The sequence below is a fragment of the Rhineura floridana genome, chromosome 6 (assembly GCF_030035675.1).
Source record: "Rhineura floridana isolate rRhiFlo1 chromosome 6, rRhiFlo1.hap2, whole genome shotgun sequence".
Taxonomy (NCBI): Eukaryota; Metazoa; Chordata; class Lepidosauria; order Squamata; family Rhineuridae; genus Rhineura; species Rhineura floridana.
The window spans coordinates 124,769,023-124,791,639 of NC_084485.1; the positions used below are offsets into that span (position 1 = coordinate 124,769,023).

General features: G+C 39.9%; 1 protein-coding gene across 3 annotated transcripts in view; it reads left to right on the forward strand.

The window, feature by feature from the left end:
• DPYD (dihydropyrimidine dehydrogenase) overlaps positions 1-22,617 on the forward strand; it is an 829,935-nt gene that overhangs the window by 740,483 nt on the left and 66,835 nt on the right. The window lies entirely within an intron of this gene.

A 22,617-nucleotide genomic window follows, 5' to 3' on the forward strand; every position in this document is an offset into this window, starting at 1 on the left:
GAACTTGAAAAGCCCAGTTTCTTATGTTACATAATTAAAGATATATTCTCCTATATAGGGTGAAGGGTTTCACCTTTTAAATATGTTACATAATTAAAGATATATTCTCCTATATGGGGTGAAGGGTTTAAACAAGCAATAACTGGAAGGATTAGATTTTTCCAACTCCTACTGCGACTATAAAGAGGTAGAAGATATTATGCTACAGGCTTTTCCCCAGATTATTCCTTATTGGACAGTTGTTTCATGACAAAAGACCCTATGATTTGATGACCAGAGGGGTCATGACAAGAATAATAATCACTGTTTTAAAGGAAGCCTGGATCTTAGTGATAAAGCATTCATCATAGCAGTCAGCCAGAATTTGCTGGTGGAAGAATTTTCGTCAATGGCAGAGAAGGGCAGTTCTTAAAATTCAGAGCAAGTACTCACTCTCTCTCAGTCCCCCCATCTTTTATAACTTCTGTTATTTCTAAAACATTGCAAAATATTTTGTATTGCACTGGTGAAACACATATTCAGGACTGTCCATTGCATAAATATGCAGATCTCTTAACATTATTTTAATTTGTCCTTCCATATACAACAACCTTTTGAGATGGACCATTTTTTACTTTCATCTTAGGGGGAGGCTAACTGAACATGAAATTAGTGGCCATGGGGCACCTAGTGAAGTTGTCTGAAGTTATTTAACATTTTATTTAGTGGTGTTTCTTATAAGTGCTACCTTAATGTGTGTTACAGTACAATCACTGTTATTATGACCACATTGTTATTTCATTAATTTAGGGTCACCTCCAGACTGTCAATATTTTGTGAGAGAAATTCAGTCACATACCAGAAAGTTAAGTTTGCACAGCTAAAGTGGATTAAAGTGCTCTGTTGCAACAAATCTACTTCTTAAAAATACTAAGTTTTTATGGTTAGGAAAGTGACAGGGAAATATGCTACACCCAATCAGTTGATGGGAGAACTTATAACTTCCACATACAAAAATCAGGATGAATGCTCATTGTCATATAACCTCCCTACAAATGCTCAATAAAGCACGGGCATCATATAACCTCCATATAAGCTTTGTGCAAGCAAATCAGTATGAATTCTCAATAAACTGGTCATCTGGAAGAGCCCTTGGTCCTCAATTGAAAAATCACTGAAGGAGGGGGATGCGGGGGATGAATACTTAAGAATCACAATAGATGCAAAGTTTTCCCTTTCCGTTGTGACAAAGCTTCAAAAATAGCTCCATTCTTTGTGTTAGTTTATGGCTCACTGTGTTGTCAACTAGTTATTAAGCAAAAAGGAGTTCAGAACATACTGGAAAATAGAAGTACTTGTTTAGAAAGTATTATTTTAATCTACTTGTTTAGAAATAATGACTTTAATCAAGGCTGTCACAATCTTAGTCATTACTTACGTGAGTTTTAGTTGATTTGTCCTTTAATTAACCAGTTGTATTTGCATAAATTGCATATCAGTACAGCAGTAATTCTGAAGCAGGACATCATACTTTCTTTTAGACTAGGGATGGGGAATCTGTTACCCTCTGTATGTTATTGGATTTCAACTCCCATCAGCCTCAGCCAGCGTAGCCAATGGTCAGGAATGATGGGAGTTGTAGCCCAGCAATATTTAGAGAACTACAGATTCTCCATCCTTGTTTTATATTATGCACATGTTTGTGGCAGCAGACATAATCTTAGAAGAGGCATTCTCTCCTGTGTAGAGAGAAGGGGAAATTCCTTCTTTAAGATGATACTTAGCATCAGCTGTTTTCAGGACACTTTTTTAGTTGAACAAAAGTTTTTCAAAATCTATTAATTGAGCTGATTAGGCAATTAAACACTTTAAATTTCTATGATAGATACATCAAGAAGGTAACTTCCTTGAGCTATGTTATCTAATTATACAACCATGAGAGTGGCTGTATACTATAGCCAGCGTGGATTTTTCACATTCCACAAGATTAACTTGAAAATACCCCCCATGCCATTCTGATCCTTCCCATAAGCTCATTTCAAAACAAAACCTTACAAAACTTATAGTGCTGAACTCAGAAACACTTGCTTAACAAGCCTCTCAATTTTCATGGTGATACAGAAAACAGTCAGAGGGAATACAGAATTCAAACTCTACAAAGAAAGAGAAAAAAACCCAGAGCCCTTTTGGACTTTTTTCTGTCAAGAGTTCTCATAATCTGTTGAAATTCATTAAAAATCAGTCATGTTCACAGAGTACCTGTAATCCTTTTACTGACCTTGCCCATACTCTGGCCTTCATCTTCTGCAGTTTAAAAGTTTAAAAAAATGTCTGGCTGATTAATTAATTTAAGAAATTTAAGAAATTTTGGCTGGAACCCAATGATAATGTCAGGCATGCTCAGTAAGAACCAACTGTCAGTGTTCTAAAAGCCACACTCACAGCTGCTGGGCTTGCCTAATTGGGACCACACCCACACCAGACTTTGATTTCACTTGTGACAGTCATGGCTTCCCCCAAAGAATCCTGGGAAGTGTAGTTTGTGAAGGGTGCTGAGAGGAGACTCCTATTCCACTGACAGAGCTCCAGTGGCCAGAGGGGTTTAACAGTCAGCCACTCTGATTGAAGATGTGTGAGGCAAACAGGGTGTCTCCTAGCAACTCTCAGCACCCTTCACTAACTACGCTTCCCAGGATTCTTTGAGAGAAGCCATGACTGTCCAAAGTGAAATAAAGGCCTGGTGTGGATGTGGGCAGGGACAACTGTGGTTTAAATTTGAGTGGGAGGCTACATGTGCCTGCTGTAGCATACAAAGGTGGAGAAAACGCTGAAAAGCAATGATACTGTCCACAATGTTTTGCTTTTAAAAAGGAAAGGGGCTTCCCCTCTACCCAGTGCCCACTTACTCAATCTCCTCACCTCCCTGCTCCTCCCCCGAGTCGGTGTTGGACTACGACCTGGGAGACCAGGGTTCGAATCCCCACACAGCCATGAAGCTCACTGGGTGATCTTGGGCCAGTCACTGCCTCTCAGCCTCACAGGAAAGCAATGGTAAAACCACCTCCAAATAACATATACCATGAAAACCTTATTCATAGGGTCACCATAAGTTGGGATACACTTGAAGGCAGTCCATTTCCATTTTCAAACATGATTGCACAGAAATAAATCCCATTGAACTAAACAAGTATGCAAATGATCAAACCCACCCACCCTTCTCCTCTCTCCTATCCCCTCCCTCTTGCCCCTTCTGTCCCCCTTCCTTTGCCCCTCCCTCCCCATCCCCTTCCAATCTCCTCCTTCCCCTTCTCCCTCCCCATTGCAATCCCCTCCTTCCCCCTCCCTTTCTTCCTCCCCATGGTCAGTTTTACCTACCTTAAGCATGATTGCACTGGAGTAAATACCATTGAACTCTATAAGCATGCAAATTATCAAACCTGCCCTCCCCTCCCCCTTCCTTTCCCCCCTCCCCCTCCTCAGGTCAGTTTTACATATCCTAAGCATGATTGCACGGGATTAAATCCCACTGAACTTAATAAACATGCAAATGATCAAATCTGTCCTCCCCTCCCCCTCCTGCCTACTCCCATCCCCCTCCTCCCCACTCCCATCCCCCTCCTCCCCTTCGCCCTTCCTCCCTTTCCTTCTCCCCCTCCCCTCCCCATCTCCTGTGCTCACTTTAACCTATTCTAAGCATGATTGCAGGGGAGTAAATCCCACTGACCTTAATAAGCATGCAAATGATCATTCCATTCTCAGCAAGCGTGCACAGGACCCCATTTCTTCCCTCCCGGATTAAAAAGCAGAGAAATTCATTAATAGGCAAAAAACCTTGTGGTTTAAGAATGTACCTAGAGCCCACAGATATTTCTATCAAACTTTAAAAAGCAGGGAAATTGGGCAGCTATAGTGAATGCATCAAGGGAGCAGGACACCTGACCTCCTCTCTGGGATACTGAACTGCCCTACAAACTTGTCAAAATGCAAACACAATTTGGGTTTGTCTTTCACAGTCCAATCCACTTCTTGTGTAGCTTGGAAGAATTGGGTAACATCTGCCTCTCAAAACCTGCAATCAGCCCAAATAATAGAAAGACATGTGCTGTGCTGATCTTGTTTTAGCAGGGAGGAAGCAACATTATTAAGACAGTTGAAATAGTTCAGATGGTCACTTTAAATATGTCTGATTTACTTTGCAATTTTAATGATGTTTCCTATAGGAAATCATTTTCTTTTGTTTCTGTTTCTGTGAATATGTGAAGTACAGCAACACTTTGCAAAATTTACACCAAAAAAACCTCCAAAAACAATTGTGGAATAATGGCACTGACTATTCTGCAGAATAGTCTCCAATGGACATCAGGAGTGTCTCAGTTTGCCCAAGATAAAACAGTGGGAGGTGAAATATATTCTAGTAAAATTCTAGGTGTGCTCTTTGTTTTAATTGACCATGCCCACCTTGCCTTAAATGAAGTGCTTTAAACATAGCAGGCTTAAAAGATGCATCCTCTTTTTTCCAATAGCTAGAGTAATTGCTGACGTAGCAACATATTGTAATCAGTGTGATTTTACATCAAGCTGCAGTTTCAGATTCAACTGTTAATGTACACAAAATAGAAATAAAACATAACCTCCAATATGAAACACAAAAGACTGTATTCACCATCATATGACACTGACCAATAAAAAGGCTTTGAAATTAATGAAAATAAATTTGACACAGATTTCTATGATGAATAATGAGGGAAATAAAATTTTCTCGATTATATTCTCTGTAGAAACATTAGTAACACAAGATGGAAGCAAAGTAAGAACACCAACAAACATACATAAATATAATTCTCCATCTTTGGAGATGTCAGGTGTTGCCACCACTCACCATATGCTCAGAGGCAAGTTACCAAATTCTTCCAAGATACACAGGAAATGGATTGGACTATGAAAGACCATCCCAAATTGTGTTTGCATTTTGACAAATGTGTAGGGCAGTCCAATATCTCAGGGAGGAGGTAAGGTCTCCAGCTCCACTGGTGTATTCACTATAGCTGCCCAATTTCCCTGCTTTTTAAAGTTTGATAGAAATATCTGTTGGCTATAGGTACGTTATTAAACTGCAAGGGTTTTTGCCTATTAGTGAATATTTGTTTAGATGTGCATGTGCCATGTTCATTTCTTACTGTGATGATTCACAGACTGGTACATGCATATGTCAGTTAGCAAGCATCTTCCACCGAAATAGATGTGCACATTGGCCATATCCATTCTCTTGAAGGCAGTTAACTCAGGGCATCCTATGCTCTAGTTCCCATGCAAGGCCTTGAAGAGACTTCTGTTGCATCTGTGAATACCCGGTTCAGACTCATTCAGGCTGCAAAATTTTGTTGCCTTGTGGCAGGGACTAACTCGTCATGTTGTCCAGTTCTATATACATGTTTACTCAAATTAAATTATTAAAAATAAACAGTGACACTTTATCCCTCATAAATGTAAGATTGCAGCCTCATTCTAATCAACTACACGGGGACATTACTCCAGTGCAATAGCTTAAAAGATTCTGGCAAGCATCCTATTGATTTCTTGGAATCTCATTCAATCTCGCTGCATTTCTGTATTTTCAGAACTGATACTTAAAATAATTATGCCTCCCCCCTGCTGCTATGGTAGTAGACCTTATTTGCCCTTTATTCAGATCAGCGGTAGACCATTTTTAATGAAGTAAGCTCTGTATTACACTGTGTTTTCCATCTAACATTTTGATTGTCATATTCATTAGAGATTTTCATGTAATTCACTGTACAACCTATGTACTACTTGGGCAATATATTTATTCCATGCATCTTCATTGTTACATATGTCATTGTTACAGTCTTTCCTTTTAACAATTGGGAATTATTCGTGAATGCTGCATATTGCTGTATGTGGTTTTGGTTTCTTTTTCTTTTCTATGTTACATTATTTCACAGTATGTAAATAGCAAGTGATATTATACTTCAACTATTTAACATTACTTTAGATATCCAGTAAAGAAGGTGTTAAATTTCTGGAAAGTATTCAAATGTAATAAATTCCTCCCTATGTGCAATACAGCATGGCATGTGTCAAAGGGAGAGTACTGTTTGAAAAATAAAGAATTTACTTTAAAACTGTAAGCAACGATATGTCCAAGTAAACAACAATTGTAACATAAGCCAGGGCTGGCTAAGCTGTAGCCCTCTAGATGTTGCTGGACTACAACTCTTATCATCTCTGACCATTGACTATGCTAGCTAGGGCTAATGGGAGTTTGAGTCCAATTACATCTAGAGGGCCACAGATTCCCCATTTCTCCCCTAAGCCTATGCGATTTCATTGCCCAGTTGCTCGGTCCCAGCTCTCACTCTGTCCTACTTAGAATGTTAAGCTCATGCCTCTGAGTCACTGTATATATATTATCCTAGAACCATGGTTCCCAATCCTTTCCCCCCAGGGATCACTTGAAAATGGTTGAATGTCTTAGTGGACCACTTTATGATTTGTTATGCCTATTTTGCTTAGTGTAATTCCATAGAATTCAAATTGTAATATGATAAAATAAAATATAAGAAGTAAAAGAAGAAATAAAAATGCAATTAAAAATCCAATATGAATATTCAGTGTGATGGATGTGCTGTCTCCCATTTTAAACCATAAATCTGCAGATATTCCACGGACCACCACAGTTTGGGAACCAGGAGCAGTGTTTGATGCCAATGTTATCTTTAGTTCTAGTCAAAAAATATGTTTATTTACTCAAGCATTGTAAGTAGTGTTTCTGATCTTTTATCTGCTGATATTATTTGTGTCCTGTTTTAGTGTTGTTGTTGTTGTGTGTGTGTTGTGTGTGCATATTAGGGATGGGAACGACTGGTTGGTGCCTGTTCCATTGGATTCCATCCAACTGGCAGGTGGTTCTGTTTTGGGCTAGGTATTTTTCCACTATCCTTTGCTTTTTCTGATTTTTCCCCTTCCCAAAAAATGATAATGTTAACAATGTTTTCCTTTTGGAAAGAAAATAAAGCAGCTCGCTCAGTGCCTCGCCCCCAATATCCCTCCTTCCTCTCCTTGCCTTTCTCCTCCTCCTCCTTCTGAATGGTGTTGGATCCTCCTCCCCCCCGGCCTGGGAGAAACTGAGAGATCACTTCAACCCAAAGCACAAATGTTGGTCAGTTTCATCTGAGCAAAGCAAAGGCACAGTCTGGTCAGTTTAAGATTAGCAAAGCAAGCACACAGGTTAATGAGTTTCACCTTAGCAAATCAAAGGCATTGGTTATTTTAAGGTTAGCAAATCAAACACACTGGCAGGTCTGTTTCATATTAGCAAAGACACAGGCTGAGCAAGGCAAAGACACAGACTGAAAAGCAAGGAGCAGGCTAAGCAGACCAAAGATAGGATGCGAACCAAAGACACAGTCTTGTCAGTTCAATGTTAGCAAAGCAAACACAAAGGCTGGTGACTTTAACATTAGCAAAGCAAACACAGCAAAAGCAAAGCAAGAGGCAGGCATGTCAGTTTCACATTAGCAAAGCAAAGTTCCATGCATTTGTTTTTTTAAAAAAATCTGGTGTTGGGAAAAGCTGGGGAAACTCACAGCATTCAGGATCGGACTCCAAAGATAGTGAACCTGTGGACTATCGGGAAGTCCAGTGCCAAGTTCAAATTTAGTGAAATTTGCACCCACCTCTGGTGCATATACATGCACTATATATATTGTAGATCTTAAATTGTTGTAAACCACCCAGGAATTAAGTTTGATAAACAGTGCCATAAAAATATGTTTAACAAGTAGATAGATGATAATATTAATTTGAGGAATGGTTTGGTCTTTTATTTTATTTATTTGTTATTTGTTCATTCATTCAGTATTCTTTAATGGGGCTTTTGGAATGGTGGATAGATTTACTGGATTTGGATACAATAGTCTCAGACTGAGGGTAGCAAGAAATTGCTAACGTCCTTCACAGATTTGCTCTGAGGTTAAATAAGGGCATGTTCAAACATACCACTTTTGGAATGACGAAGGCAGTTTCATTGTTCTGTCACTATGTACATTTCTTAATCTCCAATATAAACTCTTTAAAAAAAATAGCAGACTAGAGATGGAATTGGGAAAATCTATATATGGAGGCCGCTCATTGGTTGAAGTTATGATGTCACAAAGCCAACTTCACACTCTAATCCCTGGAGCAGTTTTGCAGGTTTTCTAAAAAATATTTGCAGATTAAAAAAAAAAAAAAAGATAAAATGCATAAACTCTGCTTTCAGCTTATATGAGTATGCTTCCTAAAGCATGGAGGAAGACCAAGACTGATATGCAAATTAAGAAGCTGATAAAAAGCAAGTCCCTGACTATGGGAAAATGATACTTTTTCTACATTGTCTTTCACTTAAATAAGGATAACTAATGCTACTAGTTGTACGACCACTATAGCCAGCATGGATTTTTCACATTCTGCCATGTTAAATTGAATATACCCCCATGTCATTCTGCTGCTTCCCATAAAATCATTTCAAAAAACAAATCTTACAAAACATATAGTCCTGAACTCAGAAACGCTTGCTTAACAACCCTCTGTTTTCATGGCGATACACAAAACAGCAAGAATCCAGACTTTAAAGTCAGAAACAAAAGTAAAATGATGCAGACTCCTGTTGGATTTTTTCTGTCAATGGTCTCATAATTTGTTGAAATTAATTAAAAATCAGACATGTTCAAAGAGGACATGTAATCCTATTACTGACCTTCCCGCATACCCTGACCTTTATCTTCTGCAGTTTAAAAGTGAAAAAATGCATGGCTGATCTGTAATTAATTTAAGAAATTAACATTAGAGTCTATGACAGCATGCTCATGCTCAATAAGAACCGTCAGTGTTCTAAAAGCCAGACTTAACAGCTGTTTGGCTTGGCTAATCGGGGCCACACCCATGCCAGATATTTATTCCACTTTAAACAGCCATGGCTTCCCTCAAAGAATCCTGGGAAGTGTAGTTTGTAAAGGGTGCTAAGAGTTGTTAAGAGATTCCTCTTACCCTGACAGAGCTCCAGTGGCTAGAATGGTTTAACAGTCAGCCCCTTTCCAGAGAATTCTGGTGATTGCTTAAGGTGGAATAAATGTCTGGTGTGGTTGTGGTCAGGGACAGCTTGGGTTTAAATTTGGGTGGGAGACTACACATGTCTGCGGTAGAATATAAAGGTGGGGGAAAACCCCAAACATAATGATATTGTTAACAATGTTTTCCTTTTTGAAAGGAAAGGGGCTTTCCCTCTGCCCAGTTCCCACCCAACCAATCTCCTTCCCTTCCCCTTCCTCCCTACCCCTATTCCTCCTCCCTCTTTCTGCCCTCCTATCCCTGCCCCTCCCCCGGGTCAGTTTCAGTATTCTAAGCATGACTGCACAGGAGTAAATGCCATTGAACTCAATACGCATGCAAATTATCAAACCTGCTGTCCCCTTCTCTCTCCCTCCCTCCTTCCTTTACCCTCTCCTTCCTTCTTCCCTCCCCTTCTGCTTTCCTCCCTCTCCTCCCCACTCCAGCCCCCCGACTCCAGCATTCCTATGTGATCAGTTTTACCTATGCTAAGCATGATTGCATGGGAGTAAATCCCATTGAATTCAATAAGCATGCAAATGTTCAACCCATTCTCAGGAAACTTGCTCAGGATCCCATTTCTTACCTCTCATATTAAAAAGCAGAAAAATTCACTAATAGGCAAAAAAACCCCTTGTGGTTTAAAGACGTACCTATAGCCAACAGATATTTCTATCAAAAAGAAAAGAAAAGAACCCTTGCAGTCCAATCCACTTTCTGTGTAGCTTGGAAGAATTTGGTAACAGGTGCCTCTGAGCATATGGTGAGTAGTGGCAACACCTGCAATCAGGACTGCCTCTCCAAATATGGACAATTATATTTTTTGTATATTTGTTGGTGCTCTCTTACTTTGCTTTTTCCTGTGTTACTCCTGTTTCTACAGAGAATCTAACATAGAAATTTATATTTCACTCATTATTCAGCATAGAAATCTGAATCAAAATTATTTTTATTATTTTCAAAGCCTTTTTATGGGTCAATGTCAAATAATGGTGAAGACAGCCTTTTTTGTTTCAAACTGGAGATTATATTCTGTTTCTATTTTGTGTGCATTAACAGTTGAATGTGTAGTGGTTGTAGTGTGTGGTGTAGTGGTTAAGGTGTCGGATTATGACCTGGGAGACCAGGGTTCGAATCTCCACATAGCCATGAAGCTCACTGGATGACTTTGGACAACTCACTGCCTGTCAGCCTCAGAGGAAGGCAATGGTAAACCCTTCTGAATACCGCTTACCATGAAAACTCTATTCATAGGGTCGCCATAAGTCGGGATCGACTTGAAGTCAGTCCATTTTCATTTTCAACAGTTGAATCTGAAACTACAGTTTGATGTACAGTTAGACTGATTACAATACCTGGTGGAGCGCCTCTCCCAATATGAAACTACCCGTACACTGCGCTCAACATCTAAGGCCCTCCTCCGAGTACCATCCCATCGAGAAGCTCGGAGGGTGGTGACTAGAAATAGGGCCTTTTCGGTTGTGGCCCCCGAATTGTGGAATGGTCTCCTTGATGAGGTGCGCCTGGCGCCGACGCTGCTATCTTTTCGGCGCCAGGTGAAAACCTTTTTATATTCCCAGGCATTTTAATGTGTACTATTAATATTTATTGATGTATTTTGCTGCTGTTTTGATTTTTGTTTACGTCTGTTTGGTTTGATTCCATTGTATTATTGTATTTATATATTTTCTGATTGTTTCATTGTTATGTACACCGCCCAGAGAGCCCTTGGGCTTAGGGCGGTATATAAATTAAATTAAATAAATTAAATTAAATAATATGTTGCTACTTAAGCAATGAAGCAATGAACTTGTCAGTTCAATGTTAGCTATTGGAAAAAGCAAACCTGGCCTTCCCAAAATGCATGTGTTCAGCCTGCTATGCTTAAACCACTCCGCTTAAGGAAGGGTGGGCATGGTCAATTAAAAACATAGCACACTTAGAAATTTGCTAGAATATATTTCACCTCCCACCTTGTGGAAACTGAGACACTCCTCATGTCCACTGAAGACTATTTTGCAGAATAGTTAGTGCCATTATTGTACAATTGTTTTTAAAGTTTTGTCGTGTAAATTCTGCAAAGTAGTGTTGTACTATTCACATATTCACAGAAATAGAAGCAAAAGAAAATAATTTACCATATGAAACCACTAAAATTGAAAAAACAAACATATTTAAAGTGAATATCTGGACTACATCAACTACCTTAATATTGTTGCTTCCTCCCTGCTAATACAAGATCAGCACAGCACATGTCTTGTTTCTATTATTTGGGCTGATTGCAGGTGTTGCCACCACTCACCATATGCTCAGAGGCACATGTTATCAAATTCTTCCAAGCTACACAGGAAGTGGATTGGACTGTGAAAGACCAACCCAAAATTTATTTGTATTCTTACAAATGTGTAGGGCAGTACAGTATCTCAGAGAGGAGGTCAGGTCTCCTGCTCCCCTGATGCATTTGCTATAGCTGCCCAATTTCCCTGTTTTTTTAAGTTTGATAGAAATATCTGTTGGTTATAGGTACGTTCTTAAACTGCAATGTTATTTTGCATATTAGCGAATCGTAGCTTAAAGTTGTTATACATATTCCTTGATCTTTTCTTTATTCTTCTTCAGTCTTAGGCCCACATACTAAGAAGTATGTTCTGTTTGAAATCATTGGCACTTGCATTTAGGGCGTGTGTGTAACCACAGTCTCTATGTAGCAAGAAAGCATAGGCCCAGTGCCAGCACCTGGCATTCTAGGGCAGCTGAAAAGGCCCCAGTGTCCTGGCTAGGCCCTACCACCACTGACTGATGCCTGCCTTAGTTCTCCACATGCTAGCCAACTAGGTCCAAAAGCAGGCATTTTAATTCTCCCACAGTTCCCTGTAATACATTTAGCCTGGGGAAGAAAAGATTAAGGGGAGATATGATTGCCATCTGGACCACAGAATGTGGTTAACTTATGGGTTTTGACTGATTTTAATATTAGGTTATTACAATTTATTGTCACAACATGCCCTGAGGCCTAAGGACAAAGGCTGGGATGTACATTATTTTTAAATAAGCAAGCAAACAAATAAACGGCTGTTATAGAAGGAACACAGGAAGCTGCCTTATACTGAGCCAGATCATTGGTCCATCTAGCTCAATATTGTCTACACTGGCTGGCAGCAGCTGCCCAGGATTTCAGACAGGGGGTCTTTCCCAGCCCTGTTGGAAATGCTGGGAATTGAACCTGGGACCTTCTGCATGGAAAGCAGACGCTGTATCACTGAGCTGTGGCCCTTTGGTTGTTCTCTGTTGCTCCAAAGGACAGGACTAGAACCAACTGATGGAAATTGCAGGATAGCAGTTTTTGGCTAAACGTGAGTAGCAACTTCCTAATGGTAAGAGTTATTTGACAGTGGAAGAGACTGCCTTGGGAGGTATCTAAGCAGAAGCTGGATGGCCATCTACTAGTTGTATCCTGCACTGCAGATCCTGCATTGAGCAGGAGGGGTTGGACTACACAACCTCCACGCTACCTTCTAACTCTATAATTCTGTTATATGCTGAATATTTGTCTTCAAACAACATTACATTAATGGTTTATATTTGATTTAATCTAAATTAAAATAAATAAATAATAATAAATAAATTAATATACAAGCATAGAATATAGAACTTTGCCTTATACCAGGGCAGCCTATCTGGCCATGGAGACCCATATTGTTTACTCTGATTGGCAAAGGGTCTTCCTCATCACCTGCTACATGATGATTTTAACCGTGTGACCATTTCAGCTTATCTTGTGTTAGGGGCTATATAAATACTTTGAGAGAAGATAGTGGTGTTCATCTTGAGAATATGATGAGTGAGACTGTATTATCATGATTACAGTAACATTCTTGTTATTTCTGTGCTGTCATTCAGTAATGAACTGGCAGTTGTAAGCAACTGATGCATAACAGTCTTAACTCATGACTGCTGTCAATGCTCCAAGCTCAGTCCTACAAGAGTACTTTATATTTTTTCATCTACTCAGCCCATAAACTTATTTCCTCTTCACCAAACACCAGATGTCATAGGGAAAAGACTGTAAAGTTTTCTTTATTCTACAGTGTTATAAAAATATAATAAAATAAACATGGAGATTATAGAACAGAATTAAAATATTAGGATTGATCCTTTTTGTGTATGTGCTTATATTAGAGTTACAAAAATGCTGGAATTCCTGATTAGGACACACACACGGAAAGGTGTTTTTAAATTGTTTTTTGTGTTTTAAAATTTGTATATTTGTTTTTAATGTATTTAATTGCTGTAAACCGCCCAGAGAGCTTCGGCTATGGGACAGTATATAAATGTAATAAATAAATAAATAAAACTGAGCTAGGAAAGATCATGTTTAAGAAACTGAGGGCCAAATCCAATGCAGAGACAGGTATGCTTAAGCCCATTGATTCAAACAAGCCCAGGTCTGCGTTGGAATTAGGCCTGAGCAATCCCTGGAACAAATATTGCCTTTGCCAAATACTGACCTATCTTTTAGAATTGTTCTAAGCATTACAACCAGATAATTGTAATGCCGCCCTGGGCTCCTTCTGGGAGGAAGGGCAGGATATTATAATAATAATAATAACAACAATAACGATTAATAATATTAAATGTGAATGAAGTATGTAAGGTATTCTAAACACTCAAAAGTGCTAAATGTAGAAGATATGATAATTGAACTGTTAACTGTATCAATAAATGGCTGTTTGGGGGGGGGGAGTTTTAAGTATTTATTCCTGTATTGTTTAATGGGACTGGAAAGCAGAAGGCTGCTTTCCATTTCTGGCTTAATCAATTGTAATCTGTTGAGCCAAATGATCTACAGGCCCAGATAGCTTCAGCTAACAGATCTGAAAAGGCTGGTGAACCCTCATTATACCATCTCTTTCTCCTCTGAGGTTTATGGAGGGGGGATTATCTGGTTATCCTACAGCTGCATCTCCTATATGCATGACCTGAAAGTGATATTGCTCAGTGCTGCCTCCTGATTCTACAGCAAAACTTTCCAGTAGGGGTGGGGAATCTCAGGCCTGGGAGCCACATGTGGCCTCCAGGACTCTCTATCTGGCCCTCAGGACTTCCCAAGGCTATACCTCCTTCCCAGCCACACCCCCTCTCCCCAGACCACACTCCTCCTACTCCTACAGCAAATGCCTACAGACTGAACCCTGCCTGAGTGAAAGGTTGTGTCAATATCCATGGAGTCCATGGGACCAAATATATCACATTTCTTATCTTTCCCCTTCAAGTTTAATTATGATTTAAAAGACAAGACAAGAAATGGAAATTACAGTTTTATTTTATATAAAAAATACAGAACAGCCGAGAGAGAAATTAACCAGAAATTATAGTTGCATCTTATTATATAACAAATCAATGCTGCCCTGGCTAATGTTAATCATTATTACATTAAAAACAATTATAGAATACATCAAGCACAATCTATATATAAACAATGTAGTAAAAGCCAAATCTGCAACCAATCAATCACAAGCAAGTTGCATTCACATTTCCAAATGCTGAATCATTTCCAGAAAATTGAAATTATTTCGATTCGCTCATATCAAAGGTGTGAATAGATGTAGCCTGGCTTTTGTGAAACCCTCAAGATCTTGCCCACATTGTATGATTGGAGTAACAGTGCTGTTAGAAGCTGCTAGGCTGAGGGTGGCATCTAACACTATCACAAGTTCAAGAGATGTTGCCTTGGCTTGTACTAACTCTTAAAGCATTGAACCCAACAAAGTAACTTCCAGACAACCTGTTTATTGAGCATTTATCTGGATTTGTTTGCACAATATTTGTGTGGCTATTACATGACATTGGCTATTTATTGAGCATTTATTGCAATTTGTTTGCCCAAAGTTTGAGGGGAGGTTAGATGATGTCGGCTCTTTACCTATCATTCATCATGATTTGTTTGCAGGGGGAGGGTTGTACAGCATTATGTCAAGCAATTGTTGTCCAACACTTTCTGGTGCATTGTCCCATCACTTTCCTTATTACAAAAAGTCCAATTTTTAAGGAGTTTTAAAAGTTTGTTACACAAGAACAGCAGCAAATCAAATTTAATTGTGCAACCTGAATTTGCCACTATGTGATTAAATCCCCCACCCTACTGCAAGAAAATAGTGACAATCTAGAAGCTGCCCAGGTTCCTGTGTCAGTACATTGGATTATAGCAGTGCTTTTAAAACACTGTTATAAAAACTTTGGGTAGTCTTTTACATGTCAACTTAACTGCTAACCAAGAAATTCCTTTCACACACAAACACCAAATTATTTTAAAGATACAGAAGACCTCTTGGTTGCCAGGCCCGGCCTGCAAGAGGTCTTCTCTATCTTTAAAAGTTGTGCAGGGGGAAGGGAGAATTCCACCTTGTGGTTTTTCCCATTATAGAAGAACACTTGCACTTGGCTGACTTTCTCTTCTCCTAAAGATTCAGGATCAGGCCAGGAACCTGGCAACCCTAATCCCCAATGATCACTAGTCACATGCGGCATTGCCAAGTTCAAGTTATTTTGACACTGGGGTCAGGAAATTCCACAAGTGTCCCCTCCTGTCCCTGGCAGTAAAACTACAGTAATACCAAATTAAATAAGTAACAATTTGCTGCCCTTTCATGACACCCCAAATCAGTTGCTTGAGGCAGCTGTCTCGCTCTGTTTAATGGTAGGGGTCACTCTGGGCCATCACCATATGTTGTAGCTGCCTAATGATAGGGCTGGGCCTATGTAGGAATGATATTCAAAACTGGCTTAGTAGTCCTTTGTCAAAAACAATACATTTTAAAGTAGGTTTGGCTATGCAGCTGTGTTGCAGTGTGTGTTTGTGCTGGTCTTTATATATTCAAGCCAAAATGGCTTTTATGAAAGCAATAAAACATCAGCTGTGATGTTCTGTGTTTGATGGACTCTGTTTAAATAATGTCCTTACCACAGTGCTCACAGAATTGAGGGCTCTCAGATAAACCACTAGCAATATGTTTAGTTTGTCTTGCTTGAAACCTATGGGGTTGTTTGTTTGTTTTTCTTTTTCAGACAAAGTTAAGAAAAAAATTGGTGTTTTATTTGGGTGTAGAAAAGAATGCAAAGTCAAAATGCAGCAACTCTATTTGAAAGGAATTGGTTAATGTGGCAGAAAAAAACTTTATTGCACAAGGCTCACATATAAATTTACACAATAGAGTGGTAAATTAAATTTGCAACATTGATTTCCCTTTTAGCTCTGCTAAGTCTGCATTTATAATGAAGAATTTATTATTTGTCTTATTTACCACCTTCTGTTGGGAAGTCAGTGGAAGGTACAGTGGCCAGGTGTTTAGGCCAATTAGAATAGGACTCTTAGACACATCCAGCAGATCCAGTTGAAATATCCCTGTGTTTAAATAAAAGAAGGTCAAATAGTGACCTGTGGACCAGATCCAAGGCCTGAGGAAAGTTTATTTGGCTCCTAGTTAAATTTGTGAAAAAGGGTTTGGCTATAGTCTCTTTTGTAATAAAGGTGTTTTTAAAGTGATTATATTCCTAAAAATGGTCCTAAATGCAAACTTGACTAAATTCCTGAAATTTGCAAGTTCAAATCTTCTGCTAAAGCATTACCTCTGGTTCACTCAGCTAGATGGTTGCAAGTTTGGAGATTGGGGAGTCTTGTTCCACTACTTTGTATCTCTGCAGACAACATGTCTGGTGCTTCAGTCCATGCTCTTTGTATAGCTCAACAACACAGCTTATAGGCACTATGAACTGCTGTCATACCCATGTGGCTTGTTTCTCATGATGACTATGGTGGTGCTTGGGTGGAAAGCCTACCTGTCTTTCTCTTAGATGCTTCCCTTGTGAGTCTCATAATACTAACCTTGAAGTGAGGTTGGTTGAGATCAGTGCTTGGAATGAACTACCTTTCCACACTTACCATTTACAGTGGTTTAGTTGCTGGGGGGGTGCCCAGATGTTTTGGTATGGTGCCACACAATGTCGTTCTTATTCAGCAAGTATTCTGGAATAATGTACTCAAAAATGTTTGTTTTTCTTCAACCACAAAAAGATTTGGAATGGATCCTCAATATTTTCATTTGTGTGGCATGTGCACAAGCATAATCCTGGTTTCTGTGTGGAGGGTGCAGGAGTTTGTGGACATCATTTTGGAGATGTCAGTTTCATGCCACCCCTCTGACTGACACAAGCTGTCACTCTGTGAACTCAGTTCAGAGGAGAGATATGGCAGACAGGGAAGGGAGTTCAGGGAGAAGCTGTAGTGGCCAGGGGGATTCATAGTTTCTCTCGTCTAACTTTTTCTAATCCCCTAATTTATTTTTGGACCCTATACTTCGGCACAGCTGCCTATAGCAACCAGTCCAATCATCCTTGTCCACTGACTGTGCTGGCTGGAATTGATGAAGTCCAACAAAATCTGGAGGGATGCGCATTTCTCATCCCTGCCTTATGCAGACCTTATGGCTACAACTTAAAGCAAATGTTTTGTGCTATTTCTTACATTTCCTCATTCATTATTCACTGCTTTGTGTAACATCCTCCCTGATGAAGGGTTCTGGAAAACTTGAAACTATTTTGTGACTGTTTTATATATATTGTTCTAATTGTATATACTGTCTTAATTGTATATATTCCTCAGCTGTGAATGTGGATTTGTTTTTCCCCTATTATTATTAGTAGTAGCATATGTATTAGTATTAGTAATTGATTTATATTCTGCTTACATGTCATCAGTAGTGGCAAATTCAGAAGTGCAGGGTCCCATCACACCATTCCCCCTCACAGCCATGCCCCTTTCTTACTTTCTCTCATCTCCCTTGCTCTTTGTGCCATCTCCGAGTCCATACTCCACTACAACAATGTCTCTAGGAGTCAGTCAGCATGAAAGGGGAGGCTGTGTGTTAGCTACTGAGAAGAGTCTTTTCAGTAGCTGACTCACCTTTCACTCTGATAGGCTTCAGTCAGCACAAAAGGATGAGGACTCTTCTCAGTAGCTAACAAGCTCCCCTTTCATGCTGACTGACTCATATATAGAGACCTGGTTGGGCCCTGCTCCCAAAAAATTAGGAGTAAAATCGCCTGAACGACCTCATTCTTGTACATGCACAGGATTGAGGGTTCTTATGCTTTCTCTTTAGCCTTAGGGCTATGTCAGACATCGCTCTCACCTAAGCTTGCACCATTTCCAACAGCAGAGTGTCTGCCCAGGCAGGCCAAAGAGGAAGCCCCACTCAAGACTTCCTTAGGACTGAGGATGGATCAGGAAAAATAATGGAATTCCACAGCAGAAGAAGATTATACTTTTTATTGACTACACATTTCTCTATATATGCAAGTCATAAATGAATCTCTGGCCTCAGCCAGTAAATCAGAATTAATAATACAATACAATTTTAAAAGCTATTACAATATTATCATATTAACTATGCAGGAATTGAGTATATCATTCCATATGATGCAGTTATGCCATCCAGATATCTTAACACACAGAGATAGAAAAAAATGAATATTCTAAAATCTCACCCACGATGGCTAGGTCAAGCCTCAAATTTCCAGCAGCAAGCTAGGCAGCAATACACTGGATCAGTCTGGCAGACTGATACTGAATACAGGAACTCATCTCCCTTTAATAAGAATTTGTCTACATCCTCTCTTATCAGCTGCTGTCTGTTCCTCACGCCTCTCCATGCCACCTGTCACGGGACCAGTTAAGCCTTATCATAACAATTGGTCATCAACTTGACTTGAAACAGGTATTGTTCACACCATATAAGGAGCTTCCTCCTCTGGCTCCTACATGTCCACAGGAAGCTGCAAACTTGGCTCTCTCCTTATCAGCTTTTGTTGATACAACAGGGTGTACTTTGGCTGACAACCCAGAACAAAGGGGAAGGAGGGGAGCAGGAAAACATTCTCCAGCTTGAACTTTTTGAGGCTTGACTGAATAATATGAGTAATTGGGTAAATGAGGATTAATACATACATTATAAAGACTCTTAGATGGGAAATTTACATACATTAGACATGGAGCGAGCCCATAACAGGAATCTACAAGCCCCCACGACCACGGACAACTTCACCCCTGCATGTCATAATGTTTTCTAAGTGATTTACAAGCATAAAATCCATTACAAAATCTATATATAATTAGAATACACAATAAAACAATTCCATCAAAACATTAAAAACACCCATATTTACAATAAAACAAGCCTATGAAAAAGCTTAACAGTCAAACAGTTAAAAACACAATTAAAACAGTTGGATCAAGAAGTTCAAGTTCAGGGGGATGCTTGTCTAAACAGGTGTGTCTTCAAGAGCCGGTGGAATGCTCCTTAGGGACCAATGGGGCTTCCTTTTCTTTTTATAATAGTTTTAAAGTATCCATGATAACTTCAGAAAGCAAAGTTATGTCCATAAATTAAAAAATGCATTTCCTGCATTTTCAGTGTGGATGTGGTTTGAAGCATCATGTTTCTGTATATACAAGCACGGCAGGATCTCTGCAATCATTCATCTGAAATACATTATTTGGAAACTATTTGAGTGCAGTCAAGATGAAGATGAGATGGTCATTTTAAGCAAAGCTTCCACTGTAGCAAAAATCTCATTTTCTCCCCAGGTGAAGATAGATAGGTGGTCTAGTCTATGCTAATTTGTAGTTAAGTTCAAAGGCATTGTTCTTGGATGAAGGTATGCATAATTCTAATTTTAGTTGAAATCATACTAACTCACAGGCTTAAATTTTTGCCTAAATTTGAGAGTGATTCCATTCAGAAAAAAATGAAACTTTGCTTTTCCTTATTCAGTATCATGGGGAATTTAAAAAAAATGGCTGTAACTTTCCCCCCATTTGACAGAGGTGTGTGGCATTTTAAGAAATTGTCTACAACTTTTTTTTATTTTGGGGCAGAATATTATGAAATTTACATAAGGACAAGAATCTTGCTAAATGTCAGAAGGATAGCTGCAGTGGTTTTCCTGCAAGTAAAGCCATTAAAGTTTTGTGGTGGGTAAAAAGAGAATCTTGGTGTTCTGTGGACAATTGATCTGAAAATAGCAAACACGAGAAAGGTGTCCTGGGTACCTGCCAGATTGCACACAAATAGGCCCGGGGACTTTAAAGTTGTTTTTTGGAGGGGAAAAGAACAAAAGGGGATTCACTATCCTCCTTGCTGTGGTAACTTCAATTTGACAGTGATTCAATGATTCTACAGGGGACCACACCAAAAAGGTGTGTTGCAGTCCCCTGTTGACACAGAGACAATCTCCTCCTTAAGTTCTACATCCAACAAGTTGACCTCCACTATAGCTGTCCGTGTTCTTACATTTTTGTCTGTGTGACAGAGTCCACAGACCACCACAAGAAGTTCTAGGGTCCCTACTTCCACTAAATTGCTACTAAACTGAAGTTATCACAATGTGCTGCATGTGAGACTACCCTTGGGTCTGGTCCAGAAGCTTCAGCTGGTGCAAAATATGACTAAACTGGTGATGAGAACAGACTACCACCGACACATGACACCTGTGTTAGAAGATCTGCCCTATCTTCCCATCTACTACAATACTTCTGTACAAAGCCCTGATCAGAATGCGGCGGCACGCTTGATTAAGCACAGCCGTCGCCATGACCATATCACGCCAGTGTTAATAGATCTTCACTGGTTACCAGTTGTTTACCGGGCCCAATTCAAGGTGTTGGTGCTGACCTTTAAAACCCTATACGGTTTCGGCCCAGTCTATCTGAAGGAGCGCCTACAGAATCACCAATTATGCCGCCTGACAAGATCAGCCTCACAAGACCTTCTCTCGGTCCCACCGGTTAAAACAGCTAGGCTGGTGCGGACCAGAGAGAGGGCATTTTCGATTGTGGCCCCCACCCTCTGGAATTCCCTTCCTTTTGATCTCCGACATGCTCCCTCCCTGATGGGTTTTCGCCAAGCCTTAAAAACCTGGCTATTCAGGCAGGCCTATGGGATTGGGGAGGATTAATTTTATAAGGTTTTAAATAGAAATTGGTTTTAAATTGATTATGATTGTGTTTGCTTGTATTTTATTTTGTATTATGTATTGCTCTCTATTATTGTAAGTCGCCTAGAGTGTCCACTAACCTGGACAGATAGGCGACCAACAAATAAAATTTATTATTATTATTATTGATCAACTTAGACCCAGAATATCTTAAGAACTGCCTTACCCTATACATGCCAAGCCATCCATGCTAAGTTTCAGATACCAGTTTGTTTGTTTTTCAGGAGACCTTTGTTCTAATAACAACATGAATGCTGTTCTAATGTTTTAATCTATAGTAACATCCTCACCATGCATTTAAATCACATTTATACCACTTTAATAGTCATAGTTCCCCCCAAGAATCCTGGGAACGGTAGTTTATCCCTCACAGAGGTGTAATTCCCAGCACTGTTAACAAACTACAGTTCCCAGGATCATTTTGGATAAAGCCATGACTGTTAAAAGTGGTATAAAATGTTTTAAATGTATAACGTGGATGCATCCTACATTTTAAATTTGCTATCTTTAAATATGGGCTTTTTTCCACTGTAAGCTGCTTTGAGACATACAGTGGAAAGGGAGGCATAAATTCCTTAAAGACATACCTGGTGTTGAAATAATACCAGTGTTGGTACCAGACGTGCTTCCATGGAGAGGACATTCCACAAATAGAGCACCCATCACAGAGGAGGACACCACAACGGAGGTTTGCAAGTATAGCCATTCTCAAATCAATTAATATCAACCCAATGTCAGAGTTTATATACTGCAGGCTACACACATTAACTAGCTAAAAATGGATTGAAATCTAGAGCTTAATTTAATTGTTATTATTATCCTATATGCTTACTGAGGTATAAGTCCAATGATCCAATGATGACTGACCACTGACCAAAGGGAATTGTCAGAGGAATGGGAAGGTAGGCCATTCTGGGTGATTCCCCCCTTGCAGTGTCCCATGCCCCCCCAAATCTGCTTCAGAGGGTTCCCAGAGGGCGTGTGGTAGGGAGGAGAGGAAAGCCAAATATTGCCTCTCTCTCCTTTCTGCTGACAAATTCTCCTCTATCAGTGGACTGTTACCATTAGATACCACTCACTGAGTTCAGTGAGGCGTTGTTGTTGTTGTTATATCCTTTCAAGTTGATTATGACTTATGGCAACCCTATGAAACTTTTTTGGATATATTCATAGGGTTTTCATGGTAAGAGGTATTCAGAGGTGGTTTACCATTGCCTTCCTCTAAGCCTATGGCCAGGGGCGTCACTACTGGGGTGCGGAGGGTGCAGCCCGCACCCAGGTGTCACCATGAGGGGGGTGACACCCTGAGCCACCCCACCCCGCACCATTGCCCGGCAAGGCTGCTCCAACTCCTTGGAGGCAGGCAGGCGGGCGGGCGGGCGAGACTGGGAGCAGCGTCGGCGGGGTGAGGGAGGCACGCCGGCATTCCCAGGCCTTCTCTGGCTGGATGCCCCTCCGGTGCATGCCCTCCCAGGGGCA